At 35.0% G+C, this 16813-nt stretch overlaps 1 protein-coding gene across 1 annotated transcript in view; it reads left to right on the top strand.

Moving 5' to 3' along the window:
* The window catches only part of dpp6b (dipeptidyl-peptidase 6b), a 136867-nt gene that overhangs the window by 21996 nt on the left and 98058 nt on the right, over positions 1-16813 (top strand). The window lies entirely within an intron of this gene.

Genomic DNA, 16813 nt, shown 5'->3' with positions numbered 1-16813 from the left:
TCAATGAAAAGGAAAGTTCATGGACCGGATTCGTGACAGTTTCAAGTTGCTGTTAACATGACTATTAGAATGTGATTTTTTTTGTTTTTTAAACATGGCTTCATAATGTCATTAAATGCAACAAAATACTTGTATTGGGAAATTTATTTAGTCAAGATCTTCAGAAATCAAATGTTCAAGCACAGTATTTACTATAAGCTCATTTCTTCTCGTGCGTCCTTCAGTTTATTTTAGGGGTCAGTCATGTCTGAGTCATGGCTCTCATGTTTTAGAATCTCATACACCAGGTAAACTGGCAGTACTTTGCAATCAGCACATGGACTGGTCTCAGTTTATATGGGAGTCAAACAGGAAGTGAAAGCAGAGGAAGCAGAGGAACACATCTTTTAAACTAATACCTGATCCTGAGTTCATGGCAAAAGAAAGTGGTCTTTGGGACAGTCCTTGTTTATTTACATACTTGTCCATTGAATTTGCTAAATAAGAACAATATCACTTTATTTCTTTTACACAACAGAATATTGCTTTTCTATAGCTTATTCTTAGGATGAGCTATAAACCATATAAGCACTAAATTAGTTTTGCCAGTAGTTGCTAGTTGACTACTATAACTTGAATCAAACTGTTTGTGCTTCAGACATGAATGATAGTGATGGAAAATCAAGATTATTTTCAATGAATCTGTTAAAAAAAGACGATTCACCAATTTTTTTTTTTTTTTACTTGATTGAACGTTGCGTACACAATACTTAGTAGTAAAATTCATTTACATATCTTGACTGAAAAGTTTGGTAACACTTTAGAAAAGGGAACACATATTCACTATTAATTAAGAGTTTTCCCTCAATAAACTCCTTATTTGCTGCTTATTAATAGTTTGTAAGGTAGTTGTTTTTTTTTGTTTAGGTATTGGGTCGGGTTAAGGGATCTAGAACATGGTCATACAGAATAAGACATTAATATGTCCCTATAAGTACTAATAAACAGCCAATATGCTAGTAATATGCATGCTAATAGGCAACTAGTTAATAGTGAGAATTGGACCTTAAAATAAAGTGTTACCAAAAGGTTTTAACGGTTTTAAGCTTAAACGGGTGAAAAAATACTATAGATTCACAATGAATCAGATCAATTGCTAGCTCACATACTTAACTCGCTTCTTCCAAAATAAAGCTGCAGAACAACAAATTTCATCCAGTTTTAAGTTCTCCATCAGCATGGAGCAGCTGTCAGCTTCGGCTCACGCAGCGCCTTTAGTGCCTGTGAATAAACTCTTCTCTTTCAACTGCAGTGAATTTGTGGCATCTGCATTAGCAGAACTCAACAGCTGAAGTAAAGGGGTTAGCAGGAGCTTATCAGGGCGTTTAGATGTGCTGATACATGCTGAAGTGTAAATGGAGCCTAATGGATTGGTAAGTGGTTTGGTGCTGATGCTGGTGAAACAGTTTGAAGCAGTTTTCTGCCAGCTTATGTTTGTTTGTGTGTGTGTGTGTTTGCGAGTGTTGATCTGTGGCTGTCAGAATCTGGACTCCGCTGACCTGATGAAGGCCGATACTGTTCTCATGTGTCCTTGTTCCACTCAGCAGGGGTTTCAGGAGTCAACTTAATGGTACATGAGAAAGGTCAGTTTGTTTTACAGTAGCAGGAATAATCCATATACACTTACAGACGAACAGACAGGCCTGTATACGTCTTAGTTTCAAAGGGATAGTTCATCTAAAAATTCTTATCTTTCAGTTGTGTATTATGTTCGTTCCTCCAGGAAACCCAGAGAGACAGAATGTCAGAGCTTTTGTCTTCCTTGAAAGGAAACTGGATGGAGATTTTTACTGTCAAGCTCCAAAAAAGACAACAAATTGTGGAAGTAGTCCATACAACTTATGCACTATATTCCAAGTCTTTTCAAGCCTTTGTATGAGGAACAGATCAAAACTGCAGCAGCTCTCAAATCTCATTTGTGGTCGTTTTCAAACGTGCCACAATCGTTCAAGTGACAAGCAAGAACTGGTGTCAATCTGTGTCAGATGAATTTTTGTGATATTTGAAATTTTGTCACTTTATTTTAATAAATGTAACTGATAAAAAGACTTAATCTTTGCAGACTGAAAGGCAGCTTCACAGCTGTTAAAGGGGAAACACGAAATGCAAACTCGCGCAAATTTTACTGCATTTCTACAGTTTGGTGAACTGCAAATTTGTATCATATAAATATGTGACCCTGGACCACAAAAACAGTCATAAGGGTAAATTTTTCGAAATTGAGATTTATACATCATTAGATTTTTTAGGATAGGACAATATTTGGACGAGATACAACTATATGAAAATCTGAAATCTGAGGCTGCAAAAAAATCAAAATATTGAGAAAATCATCTTTAAAGTTGTCCAAATGAAGTTCTTAGCAACGCATATTACTAATCAAAAATTAAGTTTTAATATATTTACAGTAGGACATTTACAAAATATCTTCATGGAACATGATCTTTACTTAATATCCTAATGATTTTTGCCATAAAAAAAAATCAATACTTTTGACCCATACAATGTATTTTTGGCTATTGCTACAAATATACCCCAGCGACTTAACACTGCTTTTGTGCTCCAGCGTCACATATGTGTGACCAGTTACACTTTATTTTAAGGTGTCCTTGTTACAGTGTAATTACATTTAAGTACTGAGTAATATTAGTTAACTACATGTACTTACTGTATGGATAGGGTTAGGATTAGGGTTTGGTTTAGGGTTACTTGCATGTAATTATTCATAATTAATTGTTATTATAATAGTAAGTACATGTAACGTGTAACAAGTACACCTTAAAATAAAGTGTTACCGCGTGACCAATAGAAATTGATATGTCATGTTGTGACCTCTTAGCAGAATTAGAAGAATGTAAACTTTAAAGCTGCAGGTTTGTGGCAGTGCAAGATTGAGTATGTTTACATTTTGGATATATGTTTATTTTATATGCTTTTTAAAAAAAAAAGTAAAACATGAGTGTGACATCATATTAAAAAATTCCATGAGCAAATTTAGATACACTTTATTTCAATAGTCCACTTTAGACATTCTACTAACTATAAGTAATTTTGCAACTACGTCAACTAACTCTCATTAGTAGACTTAGGTCAAAGCCTATACAATACCCAAGACGTGTCAGTCGTATAGTTTTGAATGGGGAAAAATGCAATGCTTAACATGGCCGCTCAATCGCAGGAAGCCCCGCCTTCTGAGCAAAAGAGCCAATTGCTAATCAGTAAAGTCAGTGCGTCACTGCAGCTGCCGTTAGAAGTCCCGGTTGCTATAGAACAGTCAGCGTTCTTAGACGTGCGCTCAGGACTGCGCATGCGCACTGGCTGATCTATCCTGAAAAATAAGCTTTTTATAAAGCTATTTGAGCAAAGGAAACAACATTTATGACACAGTTGCTGTCAGATTTCATTGGTGATTTCAAATATGAAATTTAATCATAAGCTTAGTGTACAGTTTTGGAGAATTTGATGATTCCCCATACAAAGTGATAGGAGCTGCACTTGCATGCCCGAGAGGCGTTTCAAAGATGGCCGCCGAGTGACATGACTTGCCTTAAAGGGACTTTGCTTAGGTTAGGGTTAGTAGAATAAGTTGACATGTACTTGCAAAGTTGCTTGTAGTCAGTACAATGTATGTTGGAGGACTTTTAAAATAAACTGTTAGCAGATATTAACCAGACAGTTTACTAATACTCTAATGACCGCTAGTTGACATGTAGTTGCAAAGTTACTTATAGTTTGTAAAATGTCTAAAGTGGACTATCAAAATAAAGTGTTACTGCATATTTTATTTAAGAAACTAAGCAAAATAATACATTAGTGAAGGTTTATTAGGCATGGAGGCACATTTTATTTCGTGATTTGATGATTTTGCCCTGTTCTGTACAGCACTATTATCATCCCACCCACATTTTTGGCTTCTAGTGGGTAAATATACTGATTTGATGACCGTTTGTCCTGTTTCTGTGGTGCAGACAGATAACAGCCATGAGAGGAGGCGGTGAGGGAAAGCACAGGGAATGGCTCACAAAAAAGTTACTCGCAAGTTCATATGAGAGGAATGAAAAGCAGGTGCAGTCTTGTCAAACTGCCCAAATAAAGAGCATTTATCTTGGCACACAGTGCCCCAAAAGTGAATGACTTTAATTTCAGTCTGTTCCTCACACGAAGGTATAGTGGTGACGTGTTGCTGAGCAAATGAGGACAGAATTTAACTTGTGCAAACACATCAGTCAGTTATCCAGAGTGAAACCCAGATCACAGACACTCAGACATTGGGGAGGCCTCTAAAGAGAGTAGCTGGCAAGGTTAGTGCTGAGTCTCAGCGTGTGGTTGAGATCCGGATCAGGTGCACTTAAAGCTGGGGTGTGTCGTCATTATTAAACGATCTTCAGCCCGTGACCTGGGCCGCATTTCTCCCACACGCATCCTCAGACAAACTGCTGTCCTTCAGCATGAAGACCAGGAAGCTGTCCAGAATACAGAGACTATATATTGTAAGTTTTTTTTTTTCGAACATGCATGAACTTTGGTAGTGTTGCACAAAAAAGCTGATCGGAAAAGTTACTGTTTGTTTTCTTTATTGGTTTTATGGTAACCTGTACACCATTTGTTTGAGGTTTAGTGTGTTTCCCAATGACGAGTCTCAGGGGACGTGCATTGATCACATTGACCGAATATAATGAGCGTTTCATGTGTTTGACATAACTGTTGCTTCTCATGTTACATGTTGTACCTCAGATTGATTGTTTATATGTGGGTCTGTGACAGCGGCTCTTGTTCCTTTGCTCATGTCTCGTAAAATGTCTTGAATTTTACGTATGTACGTACTTTATACGTGCTACCCACTTCTTTAGAAATGCAACAGATTTATAATAGATATAACTGAAAATGTCATTTGAAATGCAACTCTAAAGGCAGAGAAGTCCCTGAATGCAAATGATATATGAAAGGTGTCTGAGATGTCAGATAACTGTTGCGCTCTAAAAGGTTTCTCTCAAGTAAGTAAGGAATACAAAACCTCGCTATCGGTTCTTTGGATTGGACTCTCGGGGGTAGCGAGCGTCTCTGAGAACGGAGTTGAGTTTAACTTTTATATTAAAGCAGGGGGAGATTAAACTCTTATTAACTGCTGACAAAGTACTGTACTGTAGCTCATTTTCAAAGATTCCAATAATCATTTTACTGTAATTGTATGCATCTTCACTACATATTTTGGCTTGTGAATTTGCAATAAGCAATTGCTGTAATTGAATAATGAACTGCTGTAACATGCTGGTTGCTGTTCTTTTTGAACAGGAGTGCACTATTCATTACCACTGTACACTGCACTGCCAAAAATCATTTTTAATGAGTATTTTTTATTTGTCTTTCCAGTAAAAATAACCAAACATCCTTAAAACAAGATCAATTTAATTAGGAAGCAAACTGTATAAAATATTAAGGCTTGTTTTGAGAGAATATATTTCTTTTTTTTTCTTGTTCTTGATAAAAAAAGGAAAAGAATTTGCCATCCAATTATTTTACATTATTTTATTATTTATGTTTTTAATGTTTGCAACTTGGTGCATCTCATAATGCTTATATTTCATCAACATTATAAATGTTCATGTTCTGATGTTATCAGGGTTCTTTAAGCGGACTACTTTTCATTTTAATTATGTTAAATTTAGTTGTTTTTTTTTTTTTTTTTGCTTAAAGCTAAAGAAAAAGAAAATAAGAGTCCGGGAGGTTGCAATTATCCTCTAATAATTTCATAATGCTTATGCTGTATTTTTTCACATTTTTAAATATTGACATTGTAATGTTATCACGATTCCTTAAGTGCACCACTTTTCAATTGAAAGTGCATTTGTGATTTGCTATTAGTAAGAAATAATAATAATAATAATAATAATAAAAACATTCTTTGATTTATTGAAAATTAATGTGTAACTTTAAATGGCAATGATGCAGGTACTGCAGCACCTTTTGGCCAGCTGCTGAAACTGCTGTGTTTATTGAACTTGCATTTATTCTTTACCATGTAAACATATAGTGCCATACCATAGTTAACCATAGCATACCCAGTTATACTAGTCAAAATTAATACCTCACCATGTCATGGTGTTGTAATGTAACATTCATCAACACAATGAAGTACGTGTACCATATTGTAAGTATCAGCAAGTCAACAATTTTAATGCATCAGAGCATCCATTTAGCTTTTAGCCACTTAGAGTAATGGGCTACAGAAACACACTTACTGCAGTCTGCTGAGAGGCCTGTGCTTTCCCTTAATGCGCAAACTACTTAACAGAAAACTTGACATGCATTGTCAGTCATTTCACCACTGAAATTATGTTTGCTATTTCCATAAATGCAAGTAGGTCAATATGAAATAACCTTTATGTACCAACCATATGTACTGTATGCATTTTGAGCAGCAGCAGTTTCATGCAACTTTTGAGTGAGTTGTTCTGCACTGGTATGCTGTGCTTTAGTTTCTTTTCTGCTATCCTGTCCTCTACTTTTTTATATAGAAAGTACAAAGCTCTTTCAGTCAGTGCTGGGAAATTAGGGAGAAGGTAATTATTTTAACCAATAAAGCCTGCGATGCAGTTTTGGTACACAGGAAGTGAGTCCTTTTTAAGGTTTAAGGTGGACTTTAAAGACAGGATTTAAACATTCTTGATGTTTAAATTCAATGTCAATGACTAGATGAGCAAATTAAGCCTTAAAGGAGTAGTTCATCAAAAAATGAGAATTTGTTGAAAATTTACTCAACTTCAGGCCAAAATGTAGATGAGTTTGTTTCTTCATCAGATTTGGAGAAATGTAGCATTGCATCACTTGCTCACCAATGGATGCTCTGCAGTGAATGGGTGCCGTCAGAATGAGAGTCCAAACAGCTGATAAAAACATCACAATAATCCACAAGTAATCCACACCACTCCAGTCCATCAGTTATTGTCTTGTCAAGCGAAAAACTGCATGTTTGTAATAAATAAATCCATTATTAAACGTTTTTTTAACGTTCAAACCGTTGCTTCTGGCTAAAATATGGTGAGAGATACAGTATGCACAGATCAAGCACAGTTTAAAAGCAAAACATTTCTAAACAAATATGTTTGCAGATTTTGATTTGAGAGGACAACAGGGGATGGACTTTGGAGGAAGCGTTTTTATGGATTATGGACTTGGTTTAAAGATAAAATGTCTTAATTATTAATGAATTGGTTTATTACAAACTCAACTTTTTGTTAACAAATTGATGGACTGGAGTGATGTGGATTACTTGTGGATTATTGTGATGTTTTAATCAGCTGTTTGGACTCTCATTCTGACGGCACCCATTCACTGCAGAGCATCCATTGCTGAGCAAGTGATGGAATGCTACATTTCTTCAAATTTGTTCTGATGGAGAAACAAACTCATCTACATCTTTGATGGCCTGAGGGTGAGTACATTTTCAGCTGAACTATTTCTTTAAAAAGTATAGTAGTATGTTCCAAAAGTCTGAGAGTGAAATCTTTTTTTCTGAAATGAGAAAATCTCAGACTTTTAGACCTCACTGTACAGAATATGTTTAAGACGTAATAATAGATATTTTATTTGTTGACTGGTGAGAAAGGTTTTGTAAAGTACAAAGACATTGGGAAAATAAGCTCTGGTCCATCTCAGGGAAGCAGAGGACAGCATCTAAGAGTTCTGCAGGGAGTCTCTCTACAGTAATAGAGTGATTGTGGTAAACCACCACCTGCTGTCTGATTCCCTCCAGAGAAAGTGTCTGGAGGAGAGGTTTTGGTCAGCAGGTCCTTGACTCCCACAGACTGATTACATTTAGTTAGACTGCAAGGTGAACTGGTCAGGCAGGTTTTGCACATTCAAGTTTCCAAGTAATTTAGTTTCCTTTACAAGGGAGGTTACAAACCCTCTTCTCTGTTTTTGATGGAAAATCTGCATTTACATTTTCACACATTAATGTGTGGGTTTGCGCACCTATTTGACTTATTTTCCGAAAAACAAGATATAAAAAAAAAACATGGTATGACTTTACCCATTAGAGACTGATTGGGTCATAAAAAGTGATCTCTCAGTAGCAGGTAGATGGATGGAAGTGGAGGAGTTGAACAATGAGAGAGCTTGGTGATGTCGGCCAAAAAGAAAAAATCAGGAAAAATTCACATTTCGGAAATGAATTATTACATTTGTGAAGATAACATTTTTTTTTCAACAAGAGTATGACCATGCATGGAAGAAGCTATTAAAAATCATTATCTTGAGACGGTTGCCGGTTGCACTGTTTAATGCTCTTGTATGTCATAAAAAGAACACGGGGACTTGAAAAGTATTTCATTTATCTAAAGCATTGTTTGCTATTCATCTACACTGCTATTCAGACATGAGTGATATGGCTGGAATTGTTCAGTGCAGTCCAAAAATGGCCCTTGCAGTTTTTTTTATATGAGCGATTAGTGGCAATTATAAAAAGCCAATGAAACTCAAAGTGAGATTTAGCTAATGTCATTAAGTGTGATTTCATGCACATCATCTTCTGGATAGTGAGTCATGTCTTTTTGGGTTTAGGTAATTTTTTAAAAATGGTATGCTGTTTAAATGGTAAACAGTATGTCTGTGCCATTTATACATGCTTTTATGATTTTAAATGATTCTTATTTGATGCAGCTGAATCCTTTACAGACAGTTATATAGTTTATAGTGTACAGACAGCTATATAGTGTACTAACCATTTACTATGGAGCTCAATGACTGTCTACATTTGTATTCCTTGGCTCCCGAAGTATTTTTCATATTAATTTTCTCTGTAGAAAAAAATTTCTTCCTTAAAAAAAAAAAAACCTCTAAGCCTTGGCTCTCATATAAATCACAGCAATACAAACTTGGGTTTGACACATGAAGGTACAGGACTGTGTACTTCTTTAATGAGAGAATAAACTAATTTTCCTATCATTTGAAATGAAAATTGACTATTTAAGTAGAAATCTATATTTGGACTGAATTTGAAATTATTTAGGCATATACTAAAGCAATAATGTGTTATTGGTGTAGTTCTAAACATCGGGCTTGTTTTTTTCTGATAAGTTATTAGAGCACCAAGGGGCAGCATAATTGTGTGATATTTGTTGTAAAATAACAGTTGTATGCTGTATGTATACAACATCAATTAATTTGTTTTATGCTCTGACGAATATAGTAACAAAAAAACTACAGCATTTCTGAATGATTTGCCATTTTTGAATGAAATGGTTGAATGAATCATTCATTGTTTAGCTATTAAAAAAAAAAGATAAAAAAAAAAAAAAAGATATATATATTTGAAGAATATGGGTAGCCATGCAGTTTCTGGTCCCCCTTGACTTCTATAGCATGGTAAAAAAAAAAAAATCCCTGTAGAAGTCAATAGGGACGTCAACTGTTTGGTTACCCACATTCTTCAAAATACCTTCTTTTGTGTTCAGCAGAATAAAGAAATTCATGCAGATTTGGATCAGGTTGAGGGTGAGTAAATGATGACAACATTTTCATTATATTTTGGGTGAACTATCCCTTTAATGGCCAAGTCTGTCTGTTTCGTAATTGTGCTGTTTGTACCTATATAAAAGGTAACAATGCAGATTAAATACAACATGGATTACATAAATCTTGTTGATCAGGTTAGGTATTGATTATTAATCACTCAAAACCCTTTATGTTTCTGGTCACTCTCTACTTAATGAGTCTTTATCTGACCTTACAACAAGAACAACGTTTTTTAATTGCATTCAAGCATTAAACATACAAGAAGTTTTTAAAAAGTATAAAAGTGAAAAAAGACAAATATGAAAAAAGTGAAATTAAATCCCATAAATCCTTCACCAAAAGTGCAATTTCTTAAATATTTATTTATTTGAAAACCAAAATTTTCATCACATGACATAGATTTATCAAAGTAATTCTTATTTCAAATCTTTTTATTAGCATTTTCAATGACAGTACAGAAGGATGCATCATAAAAAAGCAGTAAACCACAGGAAACTGTCTATATTAATCTCTCTCATAAACCTTCCAACCACCCAAATAACTCAAATTTTGAAGAAAAGACCAAAAAAAATAAAGAGAGAGAAAAATAATAGTAATAATCAAGATAGAAAAATAAATAAGAATAAAATGTAAATAATTAAATGAGTAATTGAATAAAATAATAATAATAATAAACTTTAAATTCCTCCTGAAGACAGTATTTTAATAGTTGAAAGTTATGGATCGTTACCAGTTGGAGGTGAATAAGGTTAACCTTTAATGTAGTTTAAGAAGGAATCCCAAGTCTTGTAAAAGGATTTAAGTGAACCAGAGAGTGAACATCTCAATTTCTCAAGCCTAACACAATAGAAAATGTCCTGTATCCACCTGTCGTGAGTTGGAGTTGAGTAGAATAGACCATTTGGCCAAGATTGTACTAAAAGCAATAACTTTACGATCTCGGGCCGTCAAATCAGTCATAAGAGAAACCCCAAACAGGTCTAGAAATGGGTCAGGGCCAATATTAATGTTAAGAGCTTTTTTAAGCATCTCAAATACATCGGACAAAAAGGTTACCAGCTGCGGACATGTCCAAAACATATGTAAATGATTGGCAGGTGAATGTTTGCGACGCTTGCAGGCAGTGCTCCTCTCAAAGTAAGTCTGATTATTACCCAACATAATGTCCTAAAAACCAATAGATCTTAGTAAATCCATTGTTCCAGTTGTCCACCTTATGAACTTTAGTGGCTGAACAACATTTTCTGTTAACCACTGGTCCAATAGCAATATTTTATGATGTTACATCATGCTGTATCATTATTGGTTTTCTTGTGTTCATTTTAATTACAATATGTTCTCAAAGGTGTGAAGAGGTTTAAAGTAATCTAGTAATTCAGAAGTGAAAATATTAAATGATATACAGTAGTAGCATTAACCAAAGCATGTCCTTGTAAATGTGCTATTTGTTTTGTTCACTTTTACTCACCTTCTCATTGGGTTTTTCATAGATTTTTTGTAAAGCTTCACCAATGAGATTTCGACTTCCTGTGCAGACCCTTATTCACCTCTGCAGTCCCACTGTCAATAATTCCTCTTTTATTAATGTTGTGTGCTTTGCAGTGGATAACCATGGTTATGGCCTGCCTATTAATAACTTTTATTTCTAAAGGTTTTCTTCCGGTTTTACTGCCATTAAGATGGAAATTGATTAGGAGAAATAAACCCCAGGTGCCCCACAAGTCTTTGAAATTGCACTATAACAGCAGTTGAGTTAATGAACTTGTAATGAGTGCTGATTCATCCGAAGAGTTGAGAGGAAATATCAGTTCTGTTTTAGAGTCTGTGTGAATCCAGGTTGTGCGTTCAGTTTAGAAGTGCAAATAGGCAAAAGGAAAAAATTCAACAATGTGAGGACTCTTACTGTTTTGCAAACGATCCTAATATTTTTTTATTCAAGATTTGATAGTAATTTAAATGAGTTTATGGTTAGTAATGCAGCAGCAGTAACTAAGATTCAATCACAGACTATGACCATACAGGAGAGAGAGGTTGTCACATTGCTTCGTAGAGGTAAATCGCACAAGGCATCTGGACCAGGTGGCTTAAAGGGGAAAGAGTTGAAAGAATGTGCAGTACAACTGGGATATGTGTGTGCAAAGATGTTTCTAATTTTTTTGGACAGTGGTTTTGCTCCATTGGCCTGGAAGAATTCTATTGTCATCCCGGTACCCAAAATACCCCATGCAAAACTGGTAAATGGCTTTCGTCCAATTGCGCTCACATCACTTCTCTGCAAATGTGTGGAATACATACTGTGTAAGGAATTGTCATTTCAAATTAAGAGATTCATCAATCTCCTGCAAGTTGCCTACCTGGCCAATCGGAGCACTGTGGATGCCTCTCTCACTCTTTTGAATAAAGTTCAACATCATTAGAATACTCGTTAGAATACTCTTTATGGTTTTCTCGTCTACTTTTAAAACTGTCCAACCTAACCTTCTTTTATAGCGCCTTTACGATTTAGGTGTTAGTAGTTGGTTGATTTTATGGGTTAAGGACTTTTTAAAAGACCAACCTCAGCGTGTTTATATTAATATTGTCATGTCTGACTGCTTGGTTTTAAATACTGGGGTACCGCAGGGATGTGTACTGTCTCCAATATTGTTTTCTGTATACATTAATGAATTGCAGTTTAATGATGATAACCTCTCCCTCATAAAGTATGCTAATGATATGGCATTTGTTTCCTGTCAAAAAGAAATGAATTACTCCTCATATTTTGAACATATTGACAGCATTATTTGTTGGTTCAATAGTAGTTTTTTACGTCTTAATATTGGAAAGACAAAAGAGCTATGTTTGAGGAATCAAACAAGAATAGTAGATACAGTGGGGCAAAAAAGTATTTAGTCAGCCATTTTTTTCCCCACTGTACAAGCCCTGTTTACAAACCAGACATTATAAAAGGAAAAACTGTAGAGCAGGTCTCGAATTTTATATATTTAGGAGCAATCATTGACGATAAACTAAAAGACAGCGCCTTGGTCTTCTTAGAAAACTGAGGAGTTTTAACATTAGCACTCTAACTATGGTATACAGGTTTGCAGCAAGGTTTTTTTAAAATTAGTTAACAAGTGTTAGAGGCCTTTTTTTGCTTTTGTTAATTGTATAATAAATAAAAAGAGAACAAATAGATAGAATACAAAAAGATTATAATTTTTTTTTTTTTAAAGAAAACAAGCAGTTAGTAAATGAATAGAGTGCAAGTCTAAAAGTATATTTAACAATAGAATTAGAATAGTGCTAGAGTCAAATAAAGATGGAAGAGATGTGTTATTAGCCGATTCTTGAAGATGGCTAAGGACTCAGCTGCTTGGACTGAGTTGGGCAGGTCATTCCACCAGGAGAAAGACATTTAATTTAAAAGTCAGTGAAAGTGATTTTTGCCTCTTTGGGATGGCACTATAAAGTGACTTTCACTTGCAGAATGCAAGCTTGACAGCACATAATTCTGAAGTAATGAATTTAGGTAAAGGGGTGCAGAGCCAGTGGTGGTTTTGTAGGCAAACATTAATGCCTTGAATTTTATGCGAGCAGATATTGGTAGCCAGTGCAAATTGATAAACAAAGGTGTGACATGCATTCTTTTCGGCTCATTAAAAATTTATCTTGCTGCCGCGTTCTGGATTAATTGTAAATGTTTGATAGAACTGGCTGGAAGACCTGCCAAGAGAGCATTGCAATAGTCCAGCCTGGACAGAACAAGAGCTTGAACAAGAAGTTGTGAAGCATGTTCCAAAAGAAAGGGCCTGATTTTCTTGATGTTGAATAAAGCAAATCTGCAGGACCGGGCAGTTTTAGCAATGTGGTCTGAGAAAGCCAGCTGATCATCAATCATAACTCCAAGGTTTCTGGCTGTTTTTGAAGGAGTTATGGTTGATGTGCCTATCTGGAGGGTGAAATTGTGATGAAACGATGGGTTTGATGGAACCACAAGCAGTTCTGTCTTGGCAAGTTTGAGTTTAATGTGATGGTCCTTCATCCAGCAAGAAATGTCTGTTAGACAAGCTTAGATGTGATCAGCTATTGTCGGATCATCAGGATGGAATGAGAGGTAGAGTTGAGTGTCATCAGCATAGCAGTGATATGAAAAGGCATGTTTCTGAATGACAAAACCTAGTGATGCCATGTAGACGGAGAAGAGAATTGGTCCAAGAACTGAGCCCTGAGGTTCCCCAGTAGTTAGATGTTGTGACTTGGACACCTCACCTCACCAAGATACCTTGAAGGACCTATCTGAGAGAAATGACTTAAACCACTGGAGTGTGGTTTCTGAGATGCACTTTGCCAATAGGGTTGACTGGAGGATCTGATGGTTATCCATGTCAAAAGCAGCGGACAGATCCATCAAGATAAGTATTGAAGATTTGGTATCCGCTCTTGCCATTTATTATTTTAAATCAGGTTTGAAGTAAATGCAAGAGAATAGCTGACATAACAGTGCTTAATGATTTTTTATTTATTTATAATTTTTTTGTATTATTGTGGATGATTTTGGAATGTGTAAGGAACAATGGGGGTAGTGTTAATTATTAAATTTGTTTAATTTTATGTTTGTGTTGTTAATGTGTGATGTGTTTTTAAGTATTAATGTAGATGTATTCATGTCACCAGTGTCAAAGACAAATTTCCGCTCTGTGACAAACAGAATGGACAATAAAGTTAAACTAAACTAAATCAGTTTCCATGTCACTTGAAATTACTGTTCTCTAAAATCAGCAGGAGCTTCATAACCATATGCAAAAGATAAATAATAGTTGATAGAGGCTAAATTCATACACTTTCCTATTGCCCTCATTTTATTTTCATTCAGCTTTTTAAGTTTATTCGAAGTGTTAAAGAAGCTTCTATTCTAAAAAAAATAATAATTTAGAATCTATATCTAACAGGGCCAACAGAATTCCTCAGAAATGCAAAGATCAGTGTGGCAGATGTGACGGGTTTATAACACAAAGGCCATAATAAACAATAGATCAGTATATAATGTAGACTATATGACAAGAACATCCATTTTGAGACAGTTGGGTAATGATCCAACATAAATTACATTTGAATATAATGGTCTATCACTGCCAGTGAACTACTGCGTGTTGGCGGAAAGATGTTTGTGGCTGATAAGGTTTGCAAATTAATATAGTTCTCCATTCTTTCTTCTATTTTAGTATGTGTATTCTGAATCACCTGCCTATTATTAAATTATGAATAGAATGCATCACATTAATATTCTGATCAGAAGGCAGTCAGACAGTAAGAAGCAAACACCACTAATAAATCTCAGGTAATGTGCTGTACCTGCCATGTGCAGAAGAAACACAACAAATCACTGGCACTCTGGGATTTTAGTTTGTCTCTGCTCTCTAAAAGCAGTGCATTTGCCAATCTCTGGTCAGTTTTTCCATCTAAACAAGTTAGCGTACAGTAAGCCAGTCTTGGGAACAGGCGAGAGCACTGAAATAAGCCAGGGATACACGGTTGCCTTCATGTCTTTTCAGAACAAGAGGATTCCTTTAAGGCCTGGATGACATCAGAGTGAACACAGTTCAATATGATCCTATATCTTTAATAAGCCTGCATTATTATGACAAATGCAATTATTTTAGTTGTTGAGCAGAGTAATTAGAGAATGCTTTAAGCAGTGAGGGGAAAGTGCTGTTTCTCATCTTTGGCTGAATCACAACCATTCTGATATACTGTACAACAGCACACATGTGGAACATTTATATATTCCTAAAAGACTGTATTGCTGATTTATGTATCTCTAAATCACGACAGTCCCTAAACAAGAGGGTTTCAAAGTTTTTAATGACAAGACTTCAAAATATGACAATCCCCTTTCTTAAAATATAAAGTTAGATTTATTTTTTTAAACCCATTTATACTGTGTGAGAAAAATGTTAAAGGCACAATATGTAAGATTTTTTTATTAAAATATCCAAAAAAGCACTAGAACAGTGTTATATATTTTGCTGACTTGTGTACTTACATTATCCCAAATGTTTCGTAGAATGTTTAAATCCAGAGAAATAAGCACGGAGCGTGTTTTGTAGAAAACATGGAAACACCAAAGACGCTTTAATATGTTATGCGTTTTAATAGACCGGAGACGACCGCACAGAGTAGCATTATAACAGAACTTTCAAATGTATTTAGTATGATAAAACAGCGCTGCTTTACCCCACATACGCACGACCGGAAGCAGCGGAAGCGCTCGACTGTGGCATAATAAAAGCTCAGCTGCTTTCGAGCCATGTGTCGCGCTCGTTCAGCTTCCTCGTTACGCTTCGACGGCTTTCAGCCTCACCCTGCTTCATTCTACTACGTTAATAAATCATTAGCTCATCCATGAACATGATTTGTGCCCGAGTCTCGTTGGATTGCATCGGCTGTGGGGATGAAGACCACAACTCCCATGATTCCACACTCAGTCACGGAGTCATCAAACTGTGCCTTTGTCTATTTGTTTATTTTGAATACGCGCCCTCTAGCGTATTTTGTGAAAATTACATATTGTGCCTTTAAGTGTGATATTATTTACGTTATTTATTCCATTTGTTTTTATTTATACTGTACTATAAAGAAATTATATATATATATATATATATATATATATATATATATATATACTGTATACTGTTTTTAATTTATTTAATAGTATAGTATATACACTACCATTCAAAAATTTGGGATCAGTTAGATTTTTTATGTTTTTGAAAGAAGTCTCTTCTGCTCATCAAGGCTGCATTTATTAGATCAAAAATACGGTAAAAACAGTAATATTTAAAAATATTACAATTTAAAAATAACAGTTTTCAATTTTAATATACTTCAAAATGTAATTTATTTCTGTGATGCAAAGCTGAATTTTCAGCATCATTACTGCAGACTTCAGAGTCACGTGATCTTCAGAAATCATTCTAATATGCTGATTTATTATCATTGTTGGAAACAGCTTTGCTGCTTAAAATTTTTTTTTTTTTTTTGAAACCTGTGATACTTTTTTCAGGATTCTTTGATGAATAAAAAGTCAATTAGCATATCTTTGCTAAATAAAAATATTAATTTCTTAAAAAAAAAAAAAACTACTGACCCTAAACGGTGGTGTACAGTATGATGTTACAAAAGATTTCTATTTCTATCCTGTTTCTATCCAAACATATTAAGCAGCACAACGGTTTCCAACATATTATATACAAATATATATATATATATATATATA

This window comes from Sinocyclocheilus grahami, unplaced genomic scaffold (assembly GCF_001515645.1).
Source record: "Sinocyclocheilus grahami isolate Dianchi unplaced genomic scaffold, SAMN03320097.WGS_v1.1 scaffold628.1, whole genome shotgun sequence".
Taxonomy (NCBI): Eukaryota; Metazoa; Chordata; class Actinopteri; order Cypriniformes; family Cyprinidae; genus Sinocyclocheilus; species Sinocyclocheilus grahami.
Note: the sequence above shows the minus strand (reverse complement) of the source record. Positions and strands in the feature narration are given on the sequence as shown.